A 21,091-nucleotide genomic window follows, 5' to 3' on the forward strand; every position below is an offset into this window, starting at 1 on the left:
AATAACAAAATGGGAACTGTACTCTAACATACACACACACACACACACACACACACACACACACACACACACACACACTTGCACTCACCTTAAGATAAGTATATATGTCCCATTTTTTCACTATACAATAATCTCAGATTTCAGAATGTGAGACATGTGATTCCCAATATGATGGTCTAATAAAGATATAGCACTTCTTCATTAGTATTAATGTACTATTCATGAAAATCCAGCATACAGAACCAAATTGAGAGACAGTTAATGAGGAACTAGAGGTAGCTCATATTACTGTCTCATAAGAGTTGGTGGAGTACAGATAATTCCAATAGAGCATTCAGTAGCATCACATTGATAGCTTGGCATCAGCCATAGTGGGAATATTTACACCAGGAAAATTGGCAAATGGAACACAGCAGGACTTTTGTTTTCTCCCAGGGAGACATCTGTGAAACATTTACCAGTATAATATTGGACGGTCTACAAAATAGTTGACCTATATTCTATAAAAATGTCAGTATCATGAAAAACAAAATGACTGAGACAAATGTTCCATGTCATAAGAAACAAAGGGAGCATGACAAATTAGGGCATGAATAATCTTGGGTTTCTTAAATATAAAAAGAATGTTGTGCTCCAAGTTGTACACTATTAGATGGGCTTGAGAAATAGCTCAACACATTAGAGCTCTTGTTGATCTAGCAGATGAGACTCTTCAATTCCAAAAACCCTCAGAGTGGCTCAACATCATCAATAATTCCAGTTCCAAGGTACCTCATTGCACATACACACACACATGCAGGCAAAATACACATATAAAATGCAGTAGATAAATATAAAAAACATACTATTCAAAACCCAGCCTCGTGGCACAGCCTAAAATATCAGCTGCTTGGGAGGCTAAAGACTGGAAACTCAAGGTCAGCCTGAAATGCATAGTGGGTTCAAGGCAGGTCTAAGAGAATTAGAAAGGCCATTTCTCAAAATAATAAATGAAAGTTGAGCTGGGGATATAACAATATTGGAGCAGTGGTTGAGAATGTGTGAGTCCCTAATTTCAATTTCAAGAGCCATAAAATAAAAATTACATGTATATAATTAAAGCAATTTGTAGAATTGTCATATGAAATGTAGAACAAGCAATACATATGCATTTCCCAAGAACATGGATATTTTTCTATATAGCAATGCAGTTTCACTTTTTAAAAATCCAGCATAAAACTCATATAATGTTATATTAATGGATAAAATAGTAGAGTAATGTATTCATTCTCTCAGATAGTTCAATATGTTAAGAATAGTCGAACATATATGTAATCCCAGAATTTAAAGGGTAGAGGCAAGCGGTCAAGAATAAAAGGTTTAGCTCTGCTACAGAGCATGTTTAAAACCATCCTGGCCTATGAGACCATCAAAGAAAAGTAAATAGAAAGTCCAGGCAATGGACATTCCCAGCATTTTTCATGAACAATGGCTTCCCACCAGGACAACATTGAAGCTAGAAGATTCCCCTATGGCAATCTTAAGGAGTTAAGGTGACAAATTGTAAAAATAACTTCCAAGCAATATGAAAAGTCTGAAAATTATCTGAAGGCACTACAAAGTATTGAGGAACTTGTGGATGAAATACTGAAGCAGTTAACCAAAGAAAAATTCATTGTGGAAGCTACAAATAGACCAAGATCTGTCATAGGTGCTTCGTAAAATGTCTCATGAGAATTCCAAAAAATATTATATGTGATGTGTGTGCGTGCATGTGCACATGTATGTATAGAATCCTTTTAAAACAATTTTCATTTTTTAAAATCTATTTATTTTATGTGAGTACACTGTCGCTGTCTTCAGACACACCAGAAGAAGACATCGGATCCCATTATAGCCACCATGTGGTTGCTGGGAATTGAACTCAGGACCTCTGGAAGAACAGTCAGTGTTCTTAACTGCTGAGCCATGTCTCCATTCCTTAAAACAATTTCAATTTAAATATTCTTTGATTATATTTTTTCCTCTTCCCAAATCTTTCCAGATCCTCTACCCCTCCCTACCCACCCAACTTTAAGTTCTTTCTCTAAAAACAAAAATCAAATACAATGACAAACCACAAAACCAAGACAAAATAAGTAAAAACAAGCCTGAATTTAAAAAAAAAAAACATAATCAAATAAAAAGACAAAACAACTGTATGTGCGCGGACACATACACGCACACACACAGAGAAAAAGAGAGAGAGAGAGAGAGAGAGAGATAGAGAGAGAGAGAGAGAGGAGAGAGAGAGAGAGAGGAGAGAGAGAGGAGGAAGGGAGGATGGAGGGAGAGAGACCCAAACAAAAAACAGAATAACTGTGGAATCCATTATATTTTGGTCCAATATAACATGAGGCATTTTGTGGAGTGGTTATTTAACCAGTGTCACTCTATTGAAAAAAACTGATTTTCCTTCTTGTGGCAGGTATAAATGAAAACCCTAGTTTTTCATTCCAGGTTTTCATTCATTTAAAAATATAACAAAATAAAATATAATAAGAGAAAACAAAAAAAGTATCACATCTAAGTCAGGTAAAATAAACCAACAGAAGAAAGAGAGCCTGAAAGAAGGCACAAAAATGAGAAACTCATTCATTATCACATTCAGCATTCACATAAAAATGCTAAACTGGAAGCCATAGTATGGGGAATCTAGTGCACATGCAATCTTTGCCTACTGTTTCAGTTTCTGTGAGTTCATATGGCTTTGCTCATGTTGATTTAGAAGAGCTGGTTTTCTTGGTGTCCACCATCCGCTCTGGCTTTTACACTCTTTCTGCCTTTTCTTCTATGGGATTTCCTGAGCTCTGTGGGGAGGGATTTGCTAGAGACACCACACTTAGAGCAGAGTGTTCCAAGGTCTCTCACTCTCTGGATAATGGGTGCCTGTGGGTCTTTATATTTGTTACTACCTGTGCAGGAGAAAACTTCTCTGATGATCATTGAACAAGGCACTAATCTATGAATACAGACCTGTATTATTTAGTTTTACTCAGTCCCTGGACTATCTAGTCTCAGGTTCTTAGTCACCCAAGCAATGTTGACTATTTGTTTCATCTCATGAAGTGGTCCTTAAATCAAATCAGTTACTGGTTGGTTACTCCCATAAGCTTTGTGCCACCTAGCATACCATAGCTTACAGGTAGGACACCATTTCAGATAAAGGGTTTATGGCTGAGTTGGTGTTTGTTTCACAACTAATAATATGTGGCATACCTTCTTGTACCAAAAACTCTGGAATGTAGGGGTGAAGGCTCTATGTAGGCACCAGCTTGGCATCTTCTTTAATGAATTGTGTAGGTGTTCTATTCAGCAGTAGAGCCTTGATGAAATTTTGTGGAGAGATATGTATAGCCATATCAATAATCTGGGTTGTATAGGGCTTCCCATTCAACTCATCTGGCCAACAATTTAATTAACTCTAACCCAGTCCCAGTATTGGAAACTTCATTTTGTGACATGAGAAGTCCAGATGAAATCTGACTCTCCAGTATTTGGAAATTTCATTTAGATCTCTTTCATATATGTATCTATTTTAGGAAGTTTTTACTGTATCAGGTTTTAGTGCTATCCCTCAAGTATCACTTAGTTGTAGCTGTCTCTCCTCATATTCTTTCCCACAGCTCCCATCTCCTCTCCAGCGCACAACTTGATCCTCACATTCCAGCCCCCTACTTCCATCCATATCTATCTATTCTAGTCCCTTTACTAATGAAGCTTATTATTCTGATACTGAAGTGCTGTTAGGACAGATTATGGAATCAAGAGGGCTAATACCTCCTACAAACCCCAAAATATTGCGACATATAGGGATACCCCCAAATGATGATATATATAGAGAGATATAGATAGATAGATAGATAGATAGATAGATAGATAGATAGATAGATAGATAGATAGATAGATAGATAGAGATATATAGATATAGATATATAGATATATCTCACCAGGGAGTGGACAATTCGTGGCATGAGCTATTGTCATCCAGCATTACTTAAACTTTTGAAAACAATGAATAAAAACTGTTTTAGTTATCTGTACAAAAGGGAAACAATGATACTTATAAACATATATTGTGCTGGCCAGCTTTGTGTTAACATGACATATGCTATAGTTCTGGAAGAGGAAACTCAAATGGAGAAAATGCCCCACAAAATTAGAATGCAAGCAAAACTGTGGGCCTAGCTTACTGTGCACAGTGCCATCATTGGGATGGTGGTCCTGGATTGTATAAGAAAGCAGGTTGAGCAAGACAGGAAGAGCAAACCAGTAAGCAGCACTTCCCCATTGCTTCTAGAACAGCCCCTATCTCCATGTTCCTGGCCTGCTTCAGTTAGTTCCCAGATGTCTATTAATGAATTGTGACCCAGAATACATAAGTCACAATAAATCTTTTCCTCCCACAACTGCTTTTGGATAGAGTGCTTCATCACAGCAATAGAAACCATAACTAACATAACTAAATTGGTACTAGGTCGTAAAGTACTGCTATGGCAGCCCTGACCAAGCTTTGGGAAGAATTGTAGAAGGATTTTGGAATTTGGACTGGAAAAAGCCATTAAATATTAAGAGTTCAGTGGGTTATTCTGTCAGAGCTTGGAAGATAGGAAATTTGAGAAAAATGAAGACAATGGAGGCCTGGCTTCTGAAGTTCCAAAGGACATTGGAGAGTTCCTTAAGGACTCAATTTCTTGGTAATGTTTGTTATTTTGAGTTAAGAACCACTAACATGAAGCCTTTGCTCTGTTGGAATAATTCGCTCTGCTCAGTTGGGGCTGAAGAATTAGAGTTAAAAAGATACTGGTTATCACCAGTGCTAACTCTTCAAGGAAATGTTTCCTAGGGGTCATCACACAGGAGCTCTAGTCCAGAAAGAACCAAGGCAATTGAAGTTGTTAAAGGTAGTATAAGATTTTAAGGTTTAATAGGGCGATGGAGAGAAACTGAGGCTTGGCTCTGTGTAGTAGGGCTGGGGTCCCTGAGGAGAGGTCACTGTTGGAAGTATAACCTTAGAAGTGTAAACCCTGGGACTGAAAGAGTCATGCAGAATTAGCTGAGACTTATCAACAGGGTGTATGGCTGGAATCTCTGAATACAACCCAGGTGAAGGTGAACGTACAGTCCAGTTTCGGGAGAATCCCAAGATTTTATAAATGCCTGTACCAAGGGATGACTGCTCAGAACAGTAGCAGCCACGGAATAAAGCCAGCCTGGGTCAATGAGACACACTATGTGCTGCTGATGAGGAAGTGGAGTTTACTACCCAGGACCTTGAGAGCCAGGATGATTGTAACTGGTTCCTGCACTTCAAGTACTGAACTTTTTAAACTATGGAACTTTGGTTTGTGTTGATTTTTATTATAACTGCCCTGGTTGTTCTCTCTTGAAATAATAAGTACTTGACTTGATTTTTTTTAATTTCTTGGTTTTTCTTTTTCATTTTCAGAGGAACTCACAATCATGAGCATATTAATCAGGGTTCTCTAGAGTCACAGAACTTATGGAATGTCTATATATATTAAGGAAATTTATTGTGAAGGCTTACAGTCTGTAGTCCAACTAACCCAACAATGGGCAGCCATGAACGGGAAGTCCAAGAAGCTAGTATTTACTCAGTCCCATCAGGCTAGTTCTTTAAGCTGGTCTTCTGTAGAAATAGGTTCCAACAGATGTGCTGGCAAGTAAGTCAAAGAAGAGTGAATCTTCCCTCTTCTAATGTCCTTATATAGGTCTGCAGCAGAAGGTGTGGCCAGATTAAAGGTGTGTACCACTACACCTGGATCTGGGACTTGTTTTTTCTCCCAGGATGACCTTGAACTCAGAGATCTCCTTGCCTCAGTCTACTGGGATTAAAAGCATGTACTACCTTTCCTGGGCCTAAGCTTTTCATAGCCACTGTGCCTCAAGATCTCCTTGCCAAGATCCATTTCAGAAACTTGTATCTCCCAGCCTCAAGATCTGGATCACAAATGTGCCTTCCAATTCTGGATTATATTATTCATCCAGATATATTCAAGTTGACAACCAGGAATAGTCATTATAATGAGACTTTGGATATTTTAAAGAGAATTTGAAGTTTTAAAGAGACTTAATTTTTGAAGATACTTTGGATAATTTAATGAGACTGTACTTTTAGGTGTTTGAATTTTTAAAGAGTATGAAATTTTTAAACATTGAAATGTTTTATATTGTTATATTAATAGTAATATGAGATCCTAGAGATAAATAAAAAAGAAAGGTTGTGATTTAACAGTAATGTGTTTGTGTGTCAATTGTACTGGTCAGTTTTTGTATCACCTTGACACAAGCTATAGTCTTTTTGGGAGACTAAAATGCCCCCACCAAACTATCCTGCAAGCAAGCTTGTAATGCATTTTCCTGATTGATGATTGATTTTGGAGACCCCAGCCTAGTGTAAATGGTGACATCCCTAGGCAAGTGTTCCTGATTCTATAAGAAAATTGTTTGACCAAGCAAGCTATAAGAAGCAAGCCACTAAGCTGTTCTTTCCCATGGCCTTTGCATCAATTTCTGGCTCCAAGTTCCCACTTTGAGTTCTTATCTGACTTCCCTTAGTGATGGACTACAAGCTATAAAATAAAATAAACCTATCCATGCCAAGTTATTTTTGATCATTGTGCTTTATTACAGCAACAAAAACTGTAACTAACACACACACACACACACACACACACACACACACATAATGTGTTTGTGTGTCAAGTTAACAAGGGCTAAATTTCGGTAGTGGCCCAGTTTGTTTCACTTTCAAGCTATAGTCATTGTAGAAAAGGAAAGCTAAATTGAGAAAATACCCCAGCAAATACCTCATGCATTGTCATTTGTGCACGTGTGTGTGTGTGTTTGTGTGTGTGTGTGTAGAAGAGGGTGCCGCTGGTTAGTTTTGGTCAACTTAACACAAACTAGAGTCACATAAGAAGAGTAGTAACCCTCAAATGAATAATTTTTTTCCATCAGAATGCCTGTGGGGCATTTTTTAAATTGTTGATTGAATTGGAGGCACAGAATACTGTCAGCTGTGCCACACCCAGACAAGTGGGCTTTAAAGAAATAGCTGAAAGGGCTGAGGAGATGGCTCAGAGGTTTAGAGCACACAATATTATGGCAAAGAACTTGAGTTTACTTTCCAGCACCCACAGGAGGCAACTAACCATGTCTAACTCCAGAATCGTGTAATCAGAAACAGTATTCTGGCCTCTGTGAGTAGCATGCATACGCAAGGTCCAAGCAAACAGTGATACACATAAAATAACAATAAATACATTTATTTTTTTTCTTTTATTGGATGTCTTTCAATTTATATTTTAAATGTTATCCCCTTTCCTGGTTTCCTCTCCAGAAACACTCTATCCCATCCCCCTTCCCCCAGTTTCTGTAAGTGTGCTCCCCCACCCACCCAATCATTCCTTCCTGCCTTCCCTCCCTGACATTCCCCTACACTGGGGCATCCAGCATTCACAGGACCAAGGGCGTCTCCTACCATTGGTGCCCAACAAGGCCATCTTCTGCTACATATGCAGTTGGAGCCATAGGTCCATCCCTATGTACTCTAAGGACGGTGGCTTAGTCCCTAGGAGCTCTGGGGGGGTCTGCCTGGTTGATATTGTTGTTCTTATGGGGTTGCAAACACCATCGGCTCCTTCAGTCCTTTCTCTAACTCCTCCACTGTGGATGCCATTCTCAGTTCAATGGTTGGCTATGAGCATCGACCTCTGCATTTGTCATGCTCTGGCAGGGCTTCTCAGGAGACAGCTATATCAGGTTTCTGTCAGCAAGCACTTCTTGGCATCCACAATATTTTCTTGGTTTGGTAGCAGACTATTAAATGGATCCCCAGGTGGAGCAGTCTCTGGGTGGCCTTTCCTTCAGTCCCTACTCCACAGTTTGTCTCTGTATTTCCTCCTGTAAGCATTTTTGTTCCCCCTTCGAGGAAAGACAGAACCATCCGCACTTTGGTCTTCCATCTCCTTGAGCTTCGTGAGGTTTGTGAATTGTATGTTGGATATTCAGAACTTTGGGAATATTATCCACTTATCAGTGAGTGCATACCATGTGTGTTCTTTTGTGACTGGGTTACCTTACTCAAGATGACATTTTCTAGTTCTATCCATTTACTTAAGAATTTCATGTAGTCAATGTTTTTATCAGCTGAGTAGAATTCCCTTGTATAAAAAAGTACCACATTATCTGTATCCATTCCTCTGCTGAAGGAAATCTGGGTTCTGTCCAGCTTCCGGCTATTATAAATAAGGCTGTTATGAACATAGTGGGAGCATATGACCTTGTTATATGTTGGAACATCTTTCGGGTATATACCCAGTAGTGTTGTAGCTGGGTCCTCAGGAAGTTCAAATTTCCGAGGAAACACTGGACTGATTTCCACAGCAGTTGCCCCAGTTTACAATCCCAAAAACAGAGAAGTGTTCCTCCACATCCTCCTTAGCATCTACTGTCATCTGAGTTTTTGATCTTAGCCTTTCTTACTGGTGTGAGGTGGAATCTCAGGGTTGTTTTGATTTGCATTATTCTGATAACTAAGGATGTGTTTCAGTGTTTTGCAGCCATTTGGTAATACTCAGCTGAGAATTGTTTGTTTAGCTCTGTTCACCATTTTTAATAGGCATATTTGATTCTTTAGAGTTGAGCTTCTTGAGTTCTTTGAATATATTGGATATAATCTCTCCATTGGATGTAGGATTGGTAAAGATCTTTTCCCAATCTGTTGGTTTTTGTTTGTCCTAATAAAAGTGTCCTTTGCCTTACAATTTTCTTTACAATTTTATGAGGTTTTATGTTGTTGTAAAAATATAAAAATAAAAAACTATGTCGGTCTTTTACCCCGCTGGGTCCTGTACCGGGGTGCCCCAAGATATCTTCTAGATATCTTGGCAGAAACACAGCCAAGCTGCACACTTTCCTACACTCAAACCCTCACATAAAAGAACACACAACACAATAATCACCATCTGTTGTTGTAAAAATATAAAAATAAAAAAATATGTTGGTCTTTTACCCCACTGGGTCTGCACCTCGGTGCCCAAGGTATCTGCTAGATATCTCGGCAGAAACACATCCCAGCCGCACGCTTTCCTACACTCAAACCCCCACATAAAAGAACACACAACATAATAATCTTAGATCCAATTGGTAAGATATAATTGCCCACTTAAACATACAAAGCCCGGTACTATCCATCCCTTGAGAACATTAATAACAACCTGTAAATACACTTCTCCCCTCTCTCCATCTCCTCGTCTCTCTCCTAGTCTCCTCCTCTTCCTTCAAACTTCTCTCCCACCCATCCTTCCTTCTGCTCCAATGACAGACCTCCTTTTATCCTGTACCTGCCCCTCACCTGTACTTTACAAATTCAATGGTGAGGTGGTTCTGGTGAAGTCACCTGAGTTCTGAGTCCTTGACTAGGCAGCTGTCTTTGGGGCAGTGGAATTAGCATCAAAATACAGATAAATTCAGGGCAAACCACAACAATCTTATTTGTCAATTCTTGATCTTAGATCATGAGCCACTGATGTTCTGTTCAGGTAAAATCCTCTGTGCCCATTTATTCGAGGTTCTTCCCCACTTACTCTTTGATTACTTTCAGTGTATCTGGTTTTATGTGGAGGTCTTTGAACAACTTGGGCTTAAGATTTGTACAAAGAGATAAAAATGGGTCATTTTGCATTCTTCTACATGTTGACCACCAGTTGAACCAGCATCATTTGTTGAAAATGCTGTCTTTTTTTCCACTGGATGGTTTTAGCTCCTTTGTAAAAATCAAGTGACCATAGGTGTGTGGGTTCATTTCTGGCTCTTCATCTCTACTCCATTAATATACCTGCCTGTCTCTGTACCAGTACATCTTTTATCACTACTGCTCTGTAATAGAGCTGGAGGGTAGGGATGGTGATTTCCCCTGAAGTTCTTTTATTGTTGAGAATAGTTTTTGCTATCCTCGATTTTTTGTTATTCCTAAAGAATTTGCAAATTTTTCTTCCTAATTCTGTGAAGAATTTAGATTGAATTTTGAAGAGGATTACATTTTTCTATATTAATCCTGACAATCGATGAGCATGGGAGATCTTTCCATCTTCTGAGATCTTCTTCAATTTCTTTCTTTAGAGACTTGAAGTTATTGTCATACAGATCTTTCACTTGCTTGCTTAGGGTCAGAACAATGGATTTTATATTATATGTGGCTATTGTGAAGGGTGTCATTTCCTTCACTTCTTTCTCAGCCTCTTTATCCTTTGAATAGAGGAAGGCTACTAATTGGTTTGAGTTAATTTTATATCCAACCATTTTGCTGAAGTTGTTTATCAGCTGAAGGAGTTCTGGTCGAATTTTTGGGGTCATTTAAATATACTATCATGTCATGTGAAAATAGTGATATTTTGACTTCTTCTTTCCAGTTTGTATCCTTTTGACCTCCTTTTGTTGTCTGATTGCTCTGGCTAGGACTTTGAGTACCATATTGAGTAGGTAGGGAGAAATAAGGCAGCCTTGTCTAGTCCCTGATTTTATTGGGATTACTTCAAGTTTCTCTCCATTTAGATTGATGTTGGCTATTGATTTGCTGTATATTGCTTTTACTATGTTTAGGTATGGTATCATGTGATCATGTGTTTTTTTTTCTTTGAGTTTATTTATATAGTGGATTACATTGATGGATTTCCATATATTGAACCATCCCTGCATACCTGGAATGAAGCCTACTTGATCATGCTGAATGATCTTCCTGATGTGTTCTTGGATTCCTTTTGGGAGAATTTTATTGAGTATTTTTGCATCATCATTCATAAGGGAAATTGGTCTGAATTTGTCTTTCTTTGTTGGGTCTTTGTGTGGCTTATGTATACGGGTAATTGTGGCTTCATAGAACAAATTAGGTAGTGTTCCTTCTCTTTCTGTTTTCTGAAACAGTTCGAAGAATATTAGTATTAGGTCTTCTTTGAAGCTCTGATAGAATTCTGCACTAAACGCATCTGGTTCTGACTTTCTTTCTTTCTCTTTTTTTTTGGGGGGGGCGTGAATGGGAGATTTTAATGACTGTTTCTATTTCTTTAGGACTTATGGGACTCATTAGACAGTTTATCTGATCTTGATTTAATTTTGGTACCTGATATCTGTCTAGAAAATTGTTCATTTCATCCACATCTTCTGGTTTTGTTGAGTATAGACTTCAGTAGTAGGATCTGATGATTTTTTTTTTGAATTTCCAAAGTTTCTATTGTTATGTCTGCCTTTTCATTTCTGATTTTGTTCATTTGGATCCTATGTCTCCCTGTCTGTCTCTGTGTCTGTCTCTGTCTCTGTCTCTGTGTCTGTCTCTGTCTCTGTCTCTGTCTCTGTCTCTCTGTCTCTGTCTCTCTCTCTGTCTCTCTCTCTCTCTCTCTCTCTCTCTCTCTCTCTCTCTCTCTCCCTCTGCTCTCTGGCTAGTCTGGCTAAGGGGTTTATCTATCTTGTTGATTTTTCTCAAAGAACCAGCTTCTGGTTTTGTTGATTCTTTGTATAGTTTGTATAGTTGTGTTTCTACTTGGTTGATTTTGGCCATGTATTTAATTATTTTTTTACCTTTCTACTTCTCTTGGGTGTATTTTCTTCTCTTTGATCTAAAGCTTTCAGGTGTGCTGTCAATCTGCTAGTGTATTCTTTCTCCAGTTTCTCTTTGGAGGCACTCACTATTATGAGTTTTCCTCGTGGCATTGCTTTCATTGTGTCCCATATGTTTGGGTGTGCTATGCCTTCATTTTCATTAAATTCTAAAAGGTCTGTAATTTCTTTCTTCCTTTTCCTTGAACAAGTTATTATTTAGTAGAGTATTGTTCAGCTTCCATGTGTATGTGGGCTTTCTGTCATTTTTGTTGTTATTGAAGACCAGCCTTAGTCTGTAGAAATCTGATAGGATGCATGGGATTATTTCAATCTTCTGGTATGTGTTGTGTGACCGATTATATGGTCAAAATTGGAGAAGGTGCCTTGAGGTGCTGACAAGAAGGTGTATTCTTTTGTTTTAGAATGAAATGTTATATAAATATCTGTTCAGTCCATTTGGCTCATGACTTCTCTTAGTCTGTCTACGTCTCTTTTTAAATTCTGTTTCCATGATTTGTCCTTTGATGAGAGTGGGATGTTGAAATCTCCCATTATTATTGTGAGTGATGCAATGTGTGTTTTGAGCTTTAGTAAGGTGCATTTTATGAATGTAGGTGCCCTTGCATTTGGAGCACAGACATTCAGGACTGAGAGTTCACCTTGGTGGATTTTTCCTTTGATGAATATGAAGTGTCCTTCCTTATCTTTTTTGATAACTTTCAGTTAAAAGTTGATTTTATTCGAGAGTAGAATGGCTACTCCACCTTATTTCTTGGGACCATTTGCTTGGAATACTGTTTTTCAGCCTTTTACTCTGAGGTAGTAAATATCTTTGTCTCTGAGGTGTGTTTCCTGGAAGCAGCAAAATGCTGGGTCCTCTTTATGTATCCAGTCAGTTAGTCTATGTATTGGGGATTGAGTCCATTGATGTTAAGAGCTATTAAAAAGTAGTGATTATTGTTTCCTGTTATTTTTCTTATTAAAGGTGGGATTATGATTGTGTTTCTCTTTTCTTTTGGGTTTCTTGCAAGAAGATAACTTTCTTGCTTTTCAAGGGTGCCCTTTCTCTCCTTGTGTTGGAGTTTTCCATCTATTATCCTTTACAGTGCTGGATTTGTGGAAATATATTGTGTAAATTTGGTTTTGTCATGGAATATCTTGGTTTCTCCATCTATGTTAATTGAGTGTTCTGCTGGATATAGTTGTCTGGGCTTGCAATTTTGTTCTCTTACGGTCTGTATGACATCTGCCCAGGTTCTTCTAGCTTGCACAGTCTTTCTTGAAAAGTCTGGTATAATTCTGATAGATCTGCCTTCATATGTTACTTGACATTTTCCCTTACTGTTTTTAATATGTTTTTATGTTTTGCATTTTGATGTTTTGACAATTATGTGACTAGAAGAATTTATTTTCTGGTACAATCTATTTGGAGTTCTGTGGGCTTTTGTATGTTTATGGGCATCTCTTTTCTTTAAGTTAGGGTAGTTTCCTTCTATAATTTTGTTGAAGATAGTTACTGGGCCTTTATGTTGCGAGTCTTCACTCTCTTCTATACCTGTTATCCTTAGATTTGATTTTCTCATTGTGTCCTATATTTCCTGGATGTTTTGGGCTAGGAGCTTTTTGTGTTTTACATTATCTTTGATGATTGTGTCAATGTTTTCTATGGTATCTTCTGCCCCTGAGAATCTCTCCTCTATCTCTTGTATTCTGTTGCTGATACTTGCATCTATGTCTCCTGTTCTCTTTTCTAGGTTTTCTGTCTCCAGGGTTGTTTCCCTTTGTGGTTTCTTTGTTGTTTTTATTTCCATTTTTTGTTCCTGGATGGTTTTGTTCAATTTCTTCACCTGTTTCATTGTGTTTTCTAGTAATTCTTTAAGGGATCTTTGTGTTTCTTCTTTAAGGGTTGCTGCATGTTTACCTGTGGTGTCCTGTATTTCTTCAAAGGAGTTATTTATGTCCTTCCTAAAGTCTTCTAACATTATCATGAGATGTGACTTTAAATCAGAATCTTGCTTTTCTGGTGTGTTCTGGGGTATCCAGAACTTGCTGTGATGGGAGAGTCAAGTGGCCTTAGTTTCTATTGCTTAGGTTCTTGCACTTGCTCTCACCATCTGGTTATCTGGTGTTAGCTGTTCTTGCTGTCTCTGACAGTAGCTTGACCCTCCTATAAGCCTGTGTGTCAGCATTCCTGGGAAACCAGATCTCTCCCAGAGGGAATTGGGTATAGAAAGCTGTGGCACAGTGTCAGGTCTAGGTACAGGTGGAAACCAGAAGGATCCTGTTCCTGACTGTTCTTCAGTTCCTGTATCCTAAGGGTTCCGGAGAGTTTCCTCCTGGGCCAGGTTCCTCCTGGGCCAGGTTCCTCCTGGGTCAGGTGTTTGAGCAGAAGTAGTGGTCTCGCCTGTGCTCTCAGATGTGTCAGCACTCCTGGGAGTTCAGCTCTCTCCTGGCAGGATCTGGGCACAGAGAACTGTGAAACAGGGTCAGTTCCCAGCTCAGAGGGAAACCCCTCTTAATTTTTCTTAATGAAGGAAGGAAAGTGTCCAAGCAAACCTATAAACAGCTTTCTCTATAGTTTATGCCTCTGCTTCAGCTTCAGTTCCTGTCCTGACTTCCATCAATGATGGAAAACAGGTAAACATGTTATTTCCCCATCTGCTTTTGGCTGGTGATATTCATGCCAGCAACAGGTAACACCAGGTAATACCCAGCCATTTGGGATAACAAAACAATGACAAGATGTTCACAACTAGATGTAGAAGCACAGACATTGTTGAAAGTGTCTTGTACCATCTTTGTATATGTTTATAATACACTTCCTTTGTCTTGCAATTGTTTCAAATCATGTGACAGACCCATGAAATCTTGCTAATCCTTAAACACATAGTAAAACAGCAGAGTCTTGTTCTACAGCAATAGACAGTGTATCTTTTCAATGCAATAACTGGTAAGTGAGGTAGAAACGTTTGGTTGGTTGTAAACTAGCACAGTCATTTTGCAAAACAATCCAGCAGTATCTTAAATGCTGTCGAAACATTAATATGCACTGGATCAAATAGTTTTTCTTCTCTTTGGTAGTGCAGAAATTATCAACTGGCAGACTTTTCTATGGAAATTTTTATGTGCAAATCATGGCAAATAAAGTCATGAAAAGGTATATTTATTAAGACTATGTTGCCGTGCAAGAAATATATTGTGGAAAAACATCAAAATATACAATACCTATGCCACCATCACAATTATTTTAAACAGATATAAAGGACAGATATTTGAATAAAAAATAAAAACTGAAAATAGCTGCTATATTGTCCCGCGCTACGTCTCGCCAGCAGGAACGACGCGGCACACACAGGATCCTACTACAGAAAAGCTTTAATGCGTCTTGAGAGGGAGAGCATAAGCTTACAATGCGGAGACGCCGAGTGAGGAATAACCGTCCCTTATATAGGAAACTATCCTCGCCTGGGGCGTGTCACTCTCTGACTGGTGCTGCCAATTATGCCAAATGGCGTACCAAAAGCGTACGTGTCCCTTTGAGTAGGGAAGTTACCAGGCGCCTGCGTATTGCCCTTTTTACTAGGTGCGTTCTGCCGGATGCCGGTGCCATCTTGTAATGGAGTATGTGAGGACAGCTCCTCACATATGTGAGGACAGCTCCTCACATCTGTGAGGACAGCTCCTCACATCTGTGAGGACAGCTCCTTGGACAGCTCCTCACACTATATTAATATAGTAGGTGTTAAGAAATATTTTTACTTGATATATATTTTAGCTAACAGCCTATGGTTAATGTTACAACATTTCATTAAAACAGTGAGCTCTGGCCATAGTTTCAACCCATAATACTCTACCACATAATTTCGTATACATGGGAAAACAAGAGGGACAGCTTTTTGAGAAACAACTGGTAAGCTTCTCCTATTGTCTCTCTTATGTGCAAGCCCAGTGTACACAAATAATTTTCCCTCATCTAGACCTGAACTCTTTCCACTCTTGAACAGATTCAAATTTTGAAAGTATTCACAAAGTGTTAAAAGAATATATCCCCAAATTTGCTTTGCAGCAGACATATTAGGCTACAAAATACAATCACTGAGTGATATATAATGAAACCATTTCTGAGAATGAAATTTCAGAAATACCTAGAAGTGCACAAGGAAAGAGAATTGGATTGACTTCCCTAGGGATCATTTGGTGATGTCACCAGTGAAGCTAGCTTCACCTGCCATTTCTTTTCTTCAAAAATACGTCTCACACAGAAGCTACTCATATGTAATTCTCCTATTCCCCATGCCATCTCAGGCACTAGCAAATTTAATATCATTTTTCATTCTCTCAGTTTCTTGTTCATAAATTTCCTTCACTGCATCATGTAAATAAGTCCAACACCCCTGATAAATTCCTGATCCCCATACATTAATGTCATCCATAACATTCTCTTTGCCTTCTCTGTTGAGTATCTTGATAGTCAAGGGCAAAGATACTGCTGGATATTTTTCCCTGTACATTTTATAAATGCAGGAAAATACATCAGCTGCTCAGTTTAATTAGAGTGTCTCCATGTATTTTTTTTAAAGGGATGTGAAATGATCAAGCTGGCTTTCAAAACTGCATGCTCTTCTTTAGGTGATTTTCTAAACACATTCTCTCTCTCTCTCTCTCTCTCTCTCTCTCTCTCTCTCTCTCTCTGTGTGTGTGTATGTGTATGTGTCTCTGTCTCTCTTTGTCTCTTCCTCTTCTCTCTGTCTCTATGCCTGTCTCTTTCTCTCTGTATGTGTCTCTCTCATTATTTCTCATTTCTCCCTCATACAAAGCTAAAGAGTCAGAGGTTTGAGTCAAGCTGCTATGACAAGTACACTTGCAAAGATGTTCATAACAACCATAAAGTGGTTGTTTTGGAAGCCTTTCCTCTGAAATAATTTAAAAACAGAGAATACTTAATGCAATCACATAGTTTACAGTAAATTTGTACCATGTGTGAGTATAAATACAGTTCTATATATTCCCTGACTAGATCTGAAATTGCACAGCTGAGAAACAGAGATCTGATCATCTGAGTTGGTAAACACCAACTGAGACCACATTGCCCACAAAGAGCTGCCCCTGGGATGGACCAGTCTTACAGACTCTCCCATCTTAGTCTCTGGATTATACTCCTTCCTTTCACCTCCCTTTTATATCAAGGTCTTGTGATTTGTACACAATGCAGGTTTCACTTAAAAATTTAAAGGACTTCTTTTCCCAGCTACTCAGAGTGCTCCTAGTAAAGAGCCACTGTTTTTCATCCCAGCCTGGACTGATTCAGTTAGAGACTTCTTAGCTAACTCTGTTAAATAAGATATAGGCACAGCAGTGAAAAGGCCAACAATGCTCAGGATTTGAGGGTGGTGTGTGTGTGTGTGTGTGTGTGTGTGTGTGTGTGTGTGTTCAACAGCCCAGAATGCAGAACATTTATTAGACCTATTTCACAGATGAGAAAACTGAGGCAAGCAAAACCAAAGTCAGCCCTGGCAAGTCACAAAAGCTGTGGAGATGGCAGAGCTAGTGGGAAGCCTAGGTAATGTTAGGTATGTTCTGTTGGCCTCTGAACCTAAAGATGTGTGACCCAAGGAACCCAACAAGCTACAGTAATCCATTCTGGTGACATCTTCTTTGGCTTTAGGACTGGCAAGCATGAGTCACTGCAGTATCTCCTTCAGCAAACAGTTTTAGGGGAAAATGCAGGGCTGGAGCAGCCTGGGTCAGCATTCCCAACCAGATGACATCAATGTTCGTTCCACAGAACTGGGAAAGGTTGTCCAGTAAGACACCCCCATTGGCTTCCACAGACATGTTGGGCAATTTGGCTTTAAGTGCAGCTGCTGTGAGATGTAGCTCCTCAGGTTTGAAATTGTCCAGGTCAGCCCCAGCCTCTGCTGCTACATTCCACCTCTACCTTCAGGGGAAAACCAGCTGCCTGCCAGGCTTTCAACACTGCCTTTTCATTGCTGCCAGCTGCCACCACATGGTTGTCTTTCACCATCACCAACCCTCCCAAGAAGTAGGGGTGGCATGCAGCCCCACGTACTAGGAATCCATACTTCTCTACCAGTCCTGTGGCCTTCCTAGTTGCCTGCCAGGTGTCCTGCCCAGCCAGTGTTCCTGACCACCTCCACAGCTGTTGCTGCCATACTGGCAATCTCACTGTGGCGGAGCAAGGTGTTAAGAGCCACCCATCCCCCCAGCCGCAGGTGGTGGGCAGGTCCCCTGACCTCTGCCACCTTGACCACAGGTACCAGCTTCGACTCCTCTGGGAGGAACAAGGACAGTTGGCAGTTGAGTTGAGTGAAGATAGCATCAAAGAAATGTTGCCCTGCCAGAACACTGGGTATTTGGCCTACAGAGCAGCGTGCAAGAGGGCCGACCCTGTCTGTAACCAAGGATGCAAAACTGAGGTCCGGGCAGTCTTCTTGCAACCAGTCGTTTGCCAGGGCTGCCAGACTTGCAGGGGACAACAGGAACTGCAGGCCTTCAAGGTCCATGGTGACTTGGAGCAGCCAGCAGGTTAGTGTGTCCACCACTGTTCAGATCGAATGTTGCTCAGGACTTCTTAGGGAAGTCTGGACTTGTTCTACCTTTAGAACTCCATGTGGGGTTTCCTGAGACTTTGGTTGATAATTGTACTGCAACCTGACCTCTTCATCTGTTCCACCCTGCTCCCTGACTTCTACACATTTACTAAATACTCTGCATGGTAATCTCCAATTTAGTCTACTTCCAGGAGAATTCAACTTGCAATACCTTAGAAGTTTCAAACAGAACAAAGATTCCATATAGAACTAAGTCATAAAAATGTTGGGAAGACTGAAGAATTGTTGCAGGGTAAAGAGGTAAAGACCAATCAGCATGACCAAAGTCTAAGTTGAGAATCTCTATAAAGCTGGCTACTGACTGACTGCCTGAAGAGAAATGCTTCTCACAGCACAGGCTTGAATGCGTTTTACAGGGAGCTCCTAAAGGAAACTGTGATGGTTTATATATGCTCAGCCCAGAAGTTGTGGCCTTGTTGGATTAGTTGTGTCACTGTGAATGTGGGCTTTAAGACCTTTGTCCTAGCTGCCTGGAAGTCAGTATCCTGCTAGCAGCCTTCAGATGAAGATGTAGAACTCTCAAGCTACCCCTGTACCATGCCTGCCTGGATGCTGCCATATTCCTGACTTGATACTGGACCAAACCTGTAAGCCAGCCCTAATTAAATGTTGTGCTTTATAAGAGTAGCCTTGGTCATGGTGTCTGTGCACAGCAGTAAAACCCTAACTAAGATAGCAAAGAACACAGGAAAAGTCTATCCCGGTTGCCAGTTACAGAAGAAAAGCAAGCAAGCAGTTCAACAGAAACCAAAAACATGCAGTGACCTGGGACATTTTGACCCTGAATTTCTAGAACAAGCTGGAGTACTTTCCCACAAGACTTTTCTCAGTGTGGATAGAAAAGTGGGGAGGCAGTTTTAGGTTAAACCAAAGATAATTCCAGCTGAGGCAAGGCAGAGGAAGTTGCTCTCTGTAGAGGTAGGAAGGTGATATGACACAGAGGTCAGAAGTCTCTAGAGATCATGTAAAGCTATGTTAAATTAACTTGGTTTACAGATGGGATTTCCTATGGAACAGATGCTGAAATACAAGTCAACCTCTAATTAGCTTTGTGATAATCTACAGTTAGTCTCCCAAACTCAGAAGTATATTGAAGAAGACAAAGAGGCAAATTAAGCGGGGTGGGAAAGATCCCTCTCATCATGGCAACTTTAGTATTTCGAATTGCCTTTTTAAAGTAGCCATACTTTAATTATCTTGATAGAGAAGAGACGCTTCAGGGGGTGGGTGGTTGATTCCTAACCCTACTTTCTTTAGCTTTCCAACATGGGCTGAAGATACATTGCTCTTCAGGAATTCTCCAGGCCTTAAACACAATATTGGGAATCCTACAGCATCTAGTCTTGTGTGCTGAATGCCTACAAGATTCAGTCTTTTTAGTGGAAGCCTTTGTTGGACTACCCAGCTTGTATCATGTAATCCAATCTAACAACTCCCCATTTAATATACATTCAGTCTTTCAGTTCTGCTCCTCTAGAGAAGACTCAGGGAATGCATCTGTATCTTTTAATTTTTTAAAGTCTACTTTTAATGTTGGTTTTTTTTTAATGCTTTAACCACCCTTTTAGCACACCACTTACCAGAAGTAGTGGAATAGAAAGAATACGGAAGACCTGGACCTGTTTACAAAGGGTCCTTTGGAGCAACTCCTATCTGCGTTTTTAGGAAGGCAGCAGTTCAGTTCACATGAGTCAGCAGTGGCTGCTCCATTCACTTGCAAACACTTCATGGATATATAAGAAGTCCAGTTTGGTAGTGTGAGAATAGCAACAGGTAGTAGGACCTAGAAGGAACAGTCTCCTCACAGGAGATGATTTTGACCATCAGGGACGTCAGGGGCAGTTCTCACCTGTGGCTCTCTCAGCTAAGTGAAGATCAGCAAATATGCAAGACCAACAAGCATTGCACAGTTAGCTCTACAAGCAAACTAAGCTCAGCCTCTACTACTGTCCATCAAGTTCTTTTTATATTCTCTCTAAACATTGTATGTTCTCCACAAGTCTTGCCTCAGGCACATTCTGTCTGTCTCAGCTGGCATCATTCTGCCAATCAGCCCATGTTTAAGAAAGCAGCAAGGAGGGCTGGAGAGATGGCTCAGCCGGTAAAGGCTAGGCTCACAACCAAATATATAAGAAAGCAGCAAGGAGCATTTCTTTCTATGAAGTCCCAACAAATGCAGCTCAACCAAGCAATGTAAGGTGGATCAATACATGTGTGTCATGTCATTAGTGAAGAACCCTTCATCACATGTCTTTTCTTGTGCTTGCTTTAATAGAACATCCTTTCTCTTGTGTCTTCTTCACTGGAAATGTTTCTTCTGCCTTAGCCTTTCACCTGTGTCTACTTCAGGAAAGTACACCTTCATGTTTTTGCCTCAGCAAAACACCATCCAACACAGCTGACACTCCAAAGAACCCTTAAGTTTTCATTTCATGCATCCCTAATTATACAGGTCCTACAATATTGTGGTAGTAGTGTAGATAATTCAGGTACCTCTCTCAAGATCAAGCTTTCTCATAAGGACGGATTCCAAAAGCATGCTCCAAAAAAAAATTCCATCATGGCAATCTTGCCTCAGAATTCGATATTGGCAAACTTGAAGTGTGTCTTATTGCAGTACTAAGAACACTGAGATAAATAATGCATCTCCACAATCCCTATATTGACAAGGTTTATTGTCACTTTGACTCTACCACCCACCCATTTTGTGTTACTGCATCTACTTTGCCTCTATTAGATAAATGTTTTCCATTGGCCTCCACCATTCTGAAATTTTGTTCTTAAAGAATTCCAGTGTAGTGGCATAGGGCTGTAATCCTAGG

At 39.8% G+C, this 21,091-nt stretch overlaps 1 pseudogene; it reads right to left on the bottom strand.

Annotated features, from left to right (window-relative positions):
- Nucleotides 1-17,298: 17,298 nt before the first annotated feature.
- LOC116888261 lies at nt 17,299-18,161 on the bottom strand (annotated as a pseudogene).
- Between the last annotated feature and the right edge of the window lie 2,930 nt (nt 18,162-21,091).

The sequence above is a fragment of the Rattus rattus genome, chromosome X, assembly GCF_011064425.1.
Source record: "Rattus rattus isolate New Zealand chromosome X, Rrattus_CSIRO_v1, whole genome shotgun sequence".
Lineage (NCBI taxonomy): Eukaryota > Metazoa > Chordata > Mammalia > Rodentia > Muridae > Rattus > Rattus rattus.